This window comes from Pan paniscus, chromosome 6 (genome assembly GCF_029289425.2).
Source record: "Pan paniscus chromosome 6, NHGRI_mPanPan1-v2.0_pri, whole genome shotgun sequence".
Taxonomy (NCBI): Eukaryota; Metazoa; Chordata; class Mammalia; order Primates; family Hominidae; genus Pan; species Pan paniscus.
The window spans coordinates 123,709,362-123,721,458 of record NC_073255.2 but is presented as its reverse complement, the minus strand read 5'-3'; positions in this window follow the sequence as shown (position 1 = coordinate 123,721,458).

Below are 12,097 nucleotides of genomic sequence, written 5' to 3'. Positions count from 1 at the left end.
TTGCCTTTGTATTCTTTTTCTCTAGTAAACATCCTGGTTTTTAGCTATCAATATGTAGTTTTACATTTAGGGATTTCTAATGGAAAGAGAAAGGAATCTGAAATCAGAGGACGAGAGTTTATTCTACTTGACCAAACACATACACAATACTGGAAGGAGAGTTTTACAACAAATATTTAATATCTATGACATGTAAAACGTTTTTTGAAACCAAGAAAATTCAAACAATTCAATACAAATATCATCAATAATAACACATGAACAGGTGGCCAACCTTATTAATAACCAGAGAAATATAAATTAAAACAATCCATCAACTTGCAAGAAAGATGAAATTACCCAGAGTTGGTGTAGGTGATGGAAAATTGTCATGTTTGTATACTGTTCATAGAAGTTAAATTGACATAACTTTTTGGTCAGGCAATTTGGAAGTATATATCTAAATTAATAGAGTAGTTTTCTAATAACCTGGGAATCTCTTAATCTAAGAATCTTTACTGTAGATTTTTCTAGAACAAATGTACAAACATCTGTGTACAAGGGTACTCACTGCAGCATTTTGCTAAGGAAAAACTCAGAAAAAATCTATATGTTCAACAGAGAACAGGTACATAATTTATGACACAACTGCACAATATACACCACTAAAATAAAGGATATAAATGTATATGTAGTATGAAAAAGATGTGAATGATAGCTTGTTGGTGAAAAACAGCAATGACTGGAATATTGTGTGTAACGTAATCCTGCTTTTCTGTATATAATGTAGGCATAGAAAATAGGATTGAAAGGACATACTCTAGTCAACAGTGTATATAGCTTGGGTGGAGGGGGTGTATAATGGGGAAGGAGAGTCCCTTTTCCTATCTATTCCATATCCATCTCTGGATTTAAAAGATCATACATGCATATGCATTACCTTCAAAATTAAAATGATAAAGACAAAAGGAGAAGCTTTGGATTTGAATCATGATACTACTGTTTGCAACATCTATGACCGTGGGGAAGTCGCCTAGCCTCCTGGGGTTTATTTCCTCATTTATAAAAATAGGGAAAGTAATAATACTTGTCTACATATCTTCTAGGGTTGTTGGGAGGATTGAATGTGATAATGGGTTACAGCATTATGAATTATTTATTCATATAACACAATTATTATAAAAATAGTTTGCTCTGATTAAAATAAAAGAAGGACGAGATCGTGTGTGTTTTTCAGTCCCAGTAGCTTTACTAACCAGAAAGCGCCTGCTGATGTGGTGATCACAGTTGCTTTGGTGCAGCTTCCTCTTGAATTTTGGCATTTCTCCATGCTGCTAGCTAAGGCTGAGGTGGCGACTGTGGAAGGTGTGATCTCCTCCCCCTCCCAGCACACATTTGTGTGCATACTCACAGTCTTGCACACACAAACACACACATGCACACTCTATCACAGTACATGAGGTGGCAGCAGCTGCTCCGGCATAGACTTTCACACAACATAAAGGGCTTTTTTGGTGTGGTCTGTGCATTATTTCCTGTTAAGCATGAGCTGAGTCAGTGCCATGCTTTTCCATCTGAAACCTTTCTGAGGCTCAGGCTGTGTTAAGAGCAAACCCTCTCCCCTCCATGCCCACCCCATGGCCCTCTACTGAAGCCAGATCATAATCTGCTCATTTCATGAGGATTTTCAAACCGAATGGACTGGGCCATGTGAGAGATCACTGAAAGGAACAGACCAAGCAGAGGCTAAGAGACTCCACGCTAATCTGCTGAGTCATCTGAAAATGCAGAGCTGTGGGAGCTCACGGTGCTTTAAAGTACTTTGGCAGGATGTTTGTTCAGGGGGCCTGTTCCTGCAGCCCTGCTGAATGTTTGGTTAGGAGGCATAATCATTTTTTGGACAGGATCTCCCAAATGTAAAGTGATAGATGCTAATGTGGAATATGATACAGAAGATCCAGCTTGGATGTCATAAATAACAATAAATTGTTTAATCTTGCTGAGTTGTAAATCTATGATTGCCAGAGGTCTTTAGTTCACTGGAACATAGTATAGGGGCAGGGGCACTTAGCAAATAGGCAGTTATTATTTTCCAACCAGACAGAAACTGGTCTGATGGAATTTATTAAAAAGGCATACACATGTATTGTAATTAATTGTGACAATTACTCAGAGAAAACACATGGCCCTAAAGAGGCTGAGGGGTTTTTTGTTCTACCTATAAATGTATATGTATATTCACCTATATTCTACCTATGTATAAGTAAGAGAATGAGTTTTTGTTTTGGGGATATATATTTATACGTATCTATACAGATAGATATACACATACTTAATTTCTGTCTACCTATTAAGGTGCAGTGCCAGATGGAATGTATTTTAAACATTTAGATAGCTTATTCTATAGCATATGTGTGCATATAGCCCCCCCATAAAGCTTTGTCTCTTTTCTGGATATATTTAACAAGAGGCTAGAACAGAGTCCAAAATGTAAGAAATAGTTGAACATTTCATAGAAATGAAGGAGGTGTTTCCAAATGACCTATGTTTCTATGGCAATAAATAGAACTTGTGCTGCGTTGGATGGGTCAGGAGTAAGGAATATAAACAGTGTAAGTATGACTATTCCAGGCAGAAATCTACCATGTAAGAACAGCTTTGTGCAGTGAGCTCAACAACATTGATCAGTTAGCAGTCCGGTTCAGTACAACATTGATCAGGTAGCAAGACGATTCGGCAGTGCCAGTCGGAGACACAGATGGGGACAATCAAAGAAGATGCAGGTCAGGACAAGGATGCAGACATGTACCTGTCACTACCATGGACTTCAGCAGCTTCTTAGTGAGCAGGTTTATGATCAAAGAAGAAAGACATCGTTGATATGTAAGCATGTTACAATTAATTTGCTGTTTAGTTATAAGCAAACTACATCCAGTTTTTACCTTTTAGGTTTTTTTTCTTTTTTCTTTTTTGAAACAGGTTCCTGTTCTGTAATCCAGGCTGGAGTGCAGATGTAATCCAAGCTCACTGCAGCCTTAAACTCCTGGGCTCCGTGGATCTTCCCCCACAGCCTCCCAAGAAGCAGGGACTACAGGCGCATGCCACCATGGCCAGCTAATTTTTCTTATTTTTTTGTAGAGATGAGGTCTTGCTGTATTGCCCAGGCTGCTCTTGAGCTACTGGCAGTGTAGATATTTCCATGTTTATACAGATGGCGGAGTAGATATTTCCTAGTTTATGTAGATGGCGGTGTAGATATTTCCATGTTTATAGAGATGGCGGTGTATATATTGCTATGTTTATAGAGACAGCAGGGTAGACATTTCCATGTTTATAGAGATAGTGGTGTAGGTATTTTCATGTTTATAGAGATAGTGGAGTAGATATTTCCATGTTTATACAGATAGCGGTGTAGCTATTTCCATGTTTACACAGATTGCGGTGTCGATATTTCCATGTTTATACAGATATCGGTGTAGATATTTCCATGTTTATACAGCTCACGGTGTAGATATTTACATCTTTATACAGATGGCAGTGTAGATATTTCCATGTTTATACAGCTGGCGGTGGAGATATTTCCATGTTTATGGAGATGGCAGTGTAGATATTTTCATGTTTATGGAGATGGCGGTGTAGATATTTCCATGTTTATAGAGACAGTGGTGTAGATATTTCCATGTCTATAGAGATGGCTGTGTAGATATTTCCATGTATACAGATGGCAGTGTAGATATTTCCATGTTTATACAGATGGTGGTGTAGATATTTCCATGTTTATACAGAAGACTGTGCAGGTATTTCCAAGTTTATACAGATGGCGGTGTAGATATTTCCATGATTATAGAGATAGCCATGTAGATATTTCCATGTTTATACAGATCGTGGTGTAGATATTTCCATGTTTATACAGATACCAGAGTAGATATTTCCATGTTTATACAGGTAGCGGTGTAGATATTTTCATGTTTATACAGATCACGGTGTAGATATTACCATCTTTATACAGATGGCAGTGTAGATATTTCCATGTTTATACAGATTGCGGTGTAGATATTTCCAAGTTTACACTGATGGTGGTGTAGATAGTAAAATGTTTATGGAGATGGCGGTGTAGATACTTTCATGTTTATAGAGATGGCGGTGTAGATATTTCCATGTTTATAGAGATTGCAGTGTAGATATTTCCATGTTTATAGAGATAGCGCTGTAGCTATTTCCATGTGTATAGAGATAGCGGTGTACATGTTTCCATGTTTATACTGATGGCTGTGTAGATATTTCCATGTGTATACAGATGACAGTGTAGACATTTCCATGTTTATAGAGATGGTGGTGTAGATATTTCCATTTTTATACACATGAATATGTAGATATTTCCATGTTTATAGAGATGGCGGTGTAGATATTTCCATGTTTATAGAGATAGCGGTGTAGATATTTCCATGTTTACAGAGATAGCGGTGTAGATATTTCCATGTTTACAGAGATAGCGGTGTAGATATTTCCATGTTTACACAGATAGCGGTGTAGATATTTCCAACTTTGCACAGATTGCGGTGTAGAAATTTCCATCTTTACACAGGTATCGGTGTAGATATTTCCATGTTTATAGAGATAGCGGTGTAGATATTTCCATATTTGTACAGATAGCGGTGTACATATTTCCATGTTTATACAAATGGCGATGCAGATATTTCCATCTTTTTATAGACGGCGGTGTAGATATTTCCATGTTTATACAGATGGCGGTGTAGATATTTCCATGTTTATGCAGATGGCAGTGTAGATATTTCCATGTTTATGCAGATGGCGGTGTAGATACTTTCATGTTTATAGAGATGGCGGTGTAGATATTTGAATGTTTATAGAGATGGTAATGTAGATATTTCCATGTTTATAGAGATAGTGGTGTAGCTATTTCCATGTGTATAGAGATAGCGTTGTAGATGTTTCCATGTTAATACTGAAGGCAGTGTAGATATTTCCATGTGTATACAGATGACAGTGTAGACATTTCCATGTTCATAGAGATGGTGGTGTAGATATTTCCATGTTTATACACATGAATATGTAGATATTTCCATGTTTATAGAGATGGCGGTGTAGATATTTCCATGCTTACAGAGATAGCGGTGTAGATATTTCCATGTTTACAGAGACAGCGGTGTAGATATTTCCATGTTTATCCAGATAGCGGTGCAGATATTTCCATGTTTATAGAGATAGCGGTGTTATATTTATATGTTTATACGGATGACGGTGTAGATATTTCCATGTTTATACACATGGCAGTGTAGATATTTCCCTGTTTATACAGATAGCGGTGTAGATATTTCCATGTTTATACAGAGAGCTGTGTAGATATTTCCATGTTGATACAGATAGCGGTGTAGATATTTCCATGTTTATAGAGATGGCTGTGTAGATATTTCCATGTTTATACAGATGGCAGTGCAGATATTTCCATATTTATAAAGATAGTTGTGTAGATATTTGGTGTTTATACAGATAGCGGTGAAGATATTTCCATGTTTATGGAGATAGCGATGTAGATATTTCCATGTTGATACAGATCGTGGTGTAGATATTTCCATGTTTAAGCAGATGGCGGTGTAGATATTTCCATGTTTATGCAGATGGCGGTGTAGATATTTCCATGCTGATAGAGATGGCAGTGTAGGTACTTCCATGTTTATGGAGATATTGGTGTAGATATTTCCATGTTTATACAGTTAGCGGTGTAGCTATTTCCATGTTTATACAGATAGCTGTGTTGGTATTTCCATGTTTATACAGATAGCGGTGTAGGTATTTCCATGTTTATACAGCTCATGGTGTAGATATTTCCATTTTTATACAGATGGCAGTGTAGATATTTCCATGTTTATACAGATAGCAACGTAGATATTTCCATGTTTATACCGATAGCGGTGCAGATATTTCCATGTTTATAGAGATAGCGGTGTAGATATTTCCATGTTTATACAGCTCGCAATGTAGAAATTTACATCTTTATACAGATGGCAGTGTAGATATGTCCCTGTTTATACAGATGGCTTTGTAGATAGGTCCATGTTTACGGAAATGGCAGTGTTGATATTTACAAGTTTATAGAGATGGCGGTGTAGATATTTCCATGTTTATAGAGATACTGGTGTAGATATTTCCATGTTTATAGAGATAGCGGTGTAGGTAATTCCATGTTTATAGAGATAGCGGTGTAGTTATTTCCATGTTGATACAGATGGCTGTGTAGATATTTCCATGTGTATACAGATGGCAGTGTAGGTATTTCCATGTGTATAGAGATGGCAGTGTAGATACTTCCAAGTTTATACACATGGTGGTGTAGATATTTCTATGTTTATACAGATGACACTGTAGATATTTCCATGTTTATACAGATGGAGGTGTAGATATTTCCATATTTATTCAGATAGCAGTGTAGATATTTCCATGTTTACAGATACCCGTGTAGATATTTCCATGTTTATACATATAGCAGGGTAGATATTTCCATGTATACACAGATGGCAGTGTAGATATTTCCATGTTTATATAGACAGTGGTGAAGATATTTCCATGTTTATACAGATGGCGGTGTAGATATTTCCATGTATATCAAGATAGACATGAAGATATTTCCATGTTTATACAGATAGCGGTGTAGACATTTCCATGTTTATAGAGATGGCGGTGTAGATATTTCCATATGTATACAGACAGCGGTGTAGATATTTCCATGTTTATACAGATAGCCATGTAGATATTTCCATCTTTATACAAAAAGCGGTGTAGACATTTCCATGTTTATAGAGATAGCGGTGTAGACATTTCCATATTTATAGTGATAGCGGTGTAGATATTTCCATGTTTAGATAGCGGTGTAGATATTTCCATGTTTATACACATAGCGGTGCAGATATTTCCATGTTTATAGAGATAGCGCTGTAGACATTTCCATGTTTATACAGATAGTAGTGTAGATATTTCCATGTTTATACAGATGACGACGTAGATATTTCCATGTTTATACACATGGTGGGGAGGATATTTCCATGTTTATACAGATAGCGGTGTAGATATTTCCATGTTTACACAGATAGCGGTGTAGATATTTCCATCTTTGCACAGATTGAGGTGTAGAAATTTCCATCTTTACACAGGTAGCGTTGTAGATATTTCCATGTTTATATAGATAGTGGTGTAGATATTTCCACGTTTATACAGATAGCGGTGTTGTTATTTCCTTGTTTATACAGATAGCGGTGTTTATATTTCCATGTTTATACAGCTCGCGGTGTAGATATTTACATCTTTATTCAGATGGCAGTGTAGATATTTCCATATTTATGCAGATAGCGGTGTAGATATTTCCAAGTTTAAACAGATGGAGGTGTAGATATTTCCGTGTTTATGGAGATGGGGGTGTAGATATTTTCATGTTTACAGAGTTGACGGTGTAGATATTTCCATGTTTATAGAGACAGTGGTATAGTTATTTCCATGTGTATAGAGATAGCGGTGTAGATGTTTCCATGTTTATACTGATGGCTGTGTAGATATTTCTATGTGTATAGAGATGGCAGTGTAGATATTTCCATGTTTACACAATTAGCGTTGTAGATATTTCCATGTTTATACATATAGCGGTGTAGATATTTCCATGTTTATACAGATAGCAGTGTTGGTATTTCCATGTTTATGCAGATAGCGTTGTAGATATTTCCATGTTTATACAGCTCGTGGTGTAGATATTTCCATCTTTATACAGATGTCAGTGTAGATATTTCCATGTTTATACAGATAGCTGTGTAGATATTTCCATGTTTACACAGATGGCGTTGCAGATAGTTCCATGTTTATGGAGATGGCAGTGTAGATATTTTCATGTTTATAGAGATGGCGGTGTAGATATTTCCATGTTTATACAGACTGCAGTGCAGATATTTCCATGTTTATAGACATAGCGGTGTCGGTATTTCCATGTGTATAGAGATAGCGGTGTAGATGTTTCCATGTTTATACTGTTGTCTGTGTAGATATTTCCATGTTTATAGAGATTGTGTTGTAGATATTTCCATGGTTGTACAGATAGCGGTGTTATATGTCTATATTTATACAGATGACGGTGTAGATATTTCCATGTTCCTACACATGGCGGTGTAGATATTTCCATGTTTATACAGATAGCGGTGTAGATATTTCCATATTTATACAGATAGCAGTGTAGATATTTCCATGTTTATACAGATGGCTGTGTTGATATTTCCATGTTTATACAGATGGCAGTGTAGATATTTCCAGGTTTGTAAAGATGGTGGTGTAGATATTTCCATGTTTATACAGAAGACTGTGCAGGTGTTTCCAAGTTTATACAGATGGCGGTGTAGATATTTCCATGTTTATACAGATAGCCATGTAGATATTTCCATCTTTATACAAAAAGCGGTGTAGACATTTCCATGTTTATAGAGATAGCGGTGTAGACATTTCCATATTTATAGTGATAGTGGTGTAGATATTTCCATGTTTAGATAGCGGTGTAGATATTTCCATGTTTATACACATAGCGGTGCAGATATTTCCATGTTTATAGAGATAGCGCTGTAGACATTTCCATGTTTATACAGATAGTAGTGTAGATATTTCCATGTTTATACAGATGACGACGTAGATATTTCCATGTTTATACACATGGTGGGGAGGATATTTCCATGTTTATACAGATATCGGTGTAGATATTTCCATGTTTACACAGATAGCGGTGTAGATATTTCCATCTTTGCACAGATTGAGGTGTAGAAATTTCCATCTTTACACAGGTAGCGTTGTATATATTTCCATGTTTATATAGATACCGGTGTAGATATTTCCAAGTTTACACAGATAGCGGTGTTGTTATTTCCTTGTTTATACAGATAGCGGTGTTTATATTTCCATGTTTATACAGCTCGTGGTGTAGATATTTACATCTTTATTCAGATGGCAGTGTAGATATTTCCATATTTATGCAGAGAGCGGTGTAGATATTTCCAAGTTTAAACAGATCTCGGTGTAGATATTTCCGTGTTTATGGAGATGGGGGTGTAGATATTTTCATGTTTACAGAGATGACGGTGTAGATATTTCCATGTTTATAGAGACAGCGGTATAGTTATTTCCATGTGTATACAGATAGCGGTGTAGATGTTTCCATGTTTATACTGATGGCTGTGTAGATATTTCTATGTGTATAGAGATGGCAGTGTAGATATTTCCATGTTTACACAATTAGCGTTGTAGATATTTCCATGTTTATACAGATAGCGTTGTAGATATTTCCATGTTTATACAGATAGCAGTGTTGGTATTTCCATGTTTATGCAGATAGCGTTGTAGAAATTTCCATGTTTATACAGCTCGTGTTGTAGATATTTCCATCTTTATACAGATGTCAGTGTAGATATTTCCATGTTTATACAGATAGCTGTGTAGATATTTCCATGTTTACACAGATGGCGTTGCAGATAGTTCCATGTTTATGGAGATGGCAGTGTAGATATTTTCATGTTTATAGAGATGACGGTGTAGATATTTCCATGTTTATAGAGACAGAAGTGTAGGTATTTCCATGTGTATAGAGATAGCGTTGTAGAAGTTTCCATGTTTATACTGACGGCTGTGTAGGTATTTCCTTGTGTATACAGATGGCAGTGCAGATATTTTCATGTTTATAGAGATGGTGGAGTAGATATATCCATGTTTATACAGATGTCTGTGTTGATACTTCCATGTTTATACAGATGGCGGTTTAGATATTTCCATGTTTAAAGAGATAGCGGTGTAGTTATTTCCATGTTTATACAGATAGCTGAGCAGATATTTCCATGTTTATAGAGATAGCAGTGTAGATATTTCCATGTTAATACAGACAGCGATGATATATTTCCATGTTTATACAGATGATGGTGTAGATATTTCCATGTTTATACACATGGGGATGTAGGTATTTCCACGATTATACAGATAGCGGTGCAGATATGTCCATGTTTATGCAGATAGCGGTGTGGATATATCCATGTTTATAGAGATGGCTGTGTAGATATTTCCAAGTTTATACAGAAGGCAGTGTAGATATTTCCATGTTTATACAGATGTTGCTGTAGGTATTTCCATGTTTATACAGAAGACTGTGTAGGTATTTCCAATTTTATGCAGATGATGGTGTAGAAATTTCCATGTTTATAGAGATAGCCATGTAGATATTTCCATGTTTATACAGATAGAGGTGTAGACAAGTCCATGCTTCTGGAGATAGTGGTGTAGATATTTCCATGTTGATACAGATCGTGGTGTAGATATTTCCATGTTTATACAAATACCGGTGTAGATATTTCCATGTTTATACAAATCACGGTGTAGATATTTCCATCTTTTTACAAACACCAGGGTAGATATTTCCATGTTTATACAGATGGCGTTGTAGATATATCCATTTTTATGCAGATGGCGGTGTAGATATTTCCATGTTTATAGAGATGGCGGTGTAGTTTTTTCTATATTTATAGAGATAGCGGTGTAGATAATTCCATGTTTATAGAGATGGCGTCTTAGTTATTTCCATGTTTTTGGAGATACTGGCGTAGATATTTCCATGTTTATATACATAGCGGTGTAGCTATTTCCATGTTTATACAGATAGCGGTGTTGGTACTTCCATGATTATACAGATAGCGGTGTAGATATTTCCATATTTATACAGCTTGCAGTGTAGATATTTCCATCTTTATACAGATGGCAGTGTATATATTTCCATGTTTATACTGATAGCGGTGTAGATATTTCCACGTTTACACAGATGGAGGTGTAGATAGTTCCATGTTTATGGAGATGGCGGAGTAGATATTTTCATGTTTATTGTGGTGACTTTGTAGATATTTCCATGTTTATAGAGATAGCGGTATAGGTATTTCCATGTGTATAGAGATAGCGGTGTAGATATTTCCATGTTTATACTGATGGCTGTGTAGATATTTCCATGTGTATACAGATGGCAGTGTAGATATTTCCATGTTTATAGAGATGGTGGTGTAGATATATCCATGTTTATACAGATGGCAGTGTAGATATTTCCATGTAATAGAGATGGTGGTGTAGATATTTCCATGTTTATACAGATGACTGTGTAGATATTTCCATGTTTACACAGATGGCGGTGTAGATATTTCCATGTTTGTAGAGATAGCGGTGTAGATATTTCCATGTTTATACAGACAGCGGTGCAGAGATTTCCATGTTTATAGAGATAGCGCTGTAGATATTTCCATGTTTATACAGATGGCGGTGTAGATATTTCCATGTTTATGTAGATGGCGGTGTAGATTTTTCCATGTTTATATAGATGGTTGCGTAGTTATTACTGAATTTATAGAGATAGCGGTGTAGATAATTCCATGTTTATAGAGATGGTGTAGATATTTCCATGTTTATGGAGATAGTGGTGTAGATATTTCCATGTTTACACAGATAGCGGTATAGATATTTCCATCTTTGCACAGATTGCGGTGTACAAATTTCCATCTTTGCACAGATAGCGGTGTTGATATTTCCATGTTTATACAGATGGCGGTGTAGGTATTTCCATGTTTATGCAGATGGCAGTGTAGATATTTCCATGTTTATAGAGATGGTGGTGTAGATATTACTATATTTATAGAGATAGCGGTGTAGATAATTCCATGTTTATAGAGATGGCAGTGTAGTTATTTCCATGTTTATGGAGAGAGTGGTGTAGATATTTCCATGTTTACAAAGATAGCGGTATAGTTATTTCCATCTTTGCACAGATTGCGGTCTACAAATTTCCATCTTTGCACAGATAGTGGTGTAGACAGTTCCATGTTTATACAGATAGCGTTGGAGATGTTTCCATGTTTATACAGATAGCTATATGGATATTTCCATGTTTATACAGATAGTGGTGTAGATATTTGCATGTTTATACAGCTGACAGTGTAGATATTTCCATGTTTATAAAGATAGCGGTGAAGGTATTTCCATGTTTATAGAGATAGCGGTGTAGATATATCCAAGTTTATACAGATGGCTGTGTAGGTATTTCCATGTGTGTAGA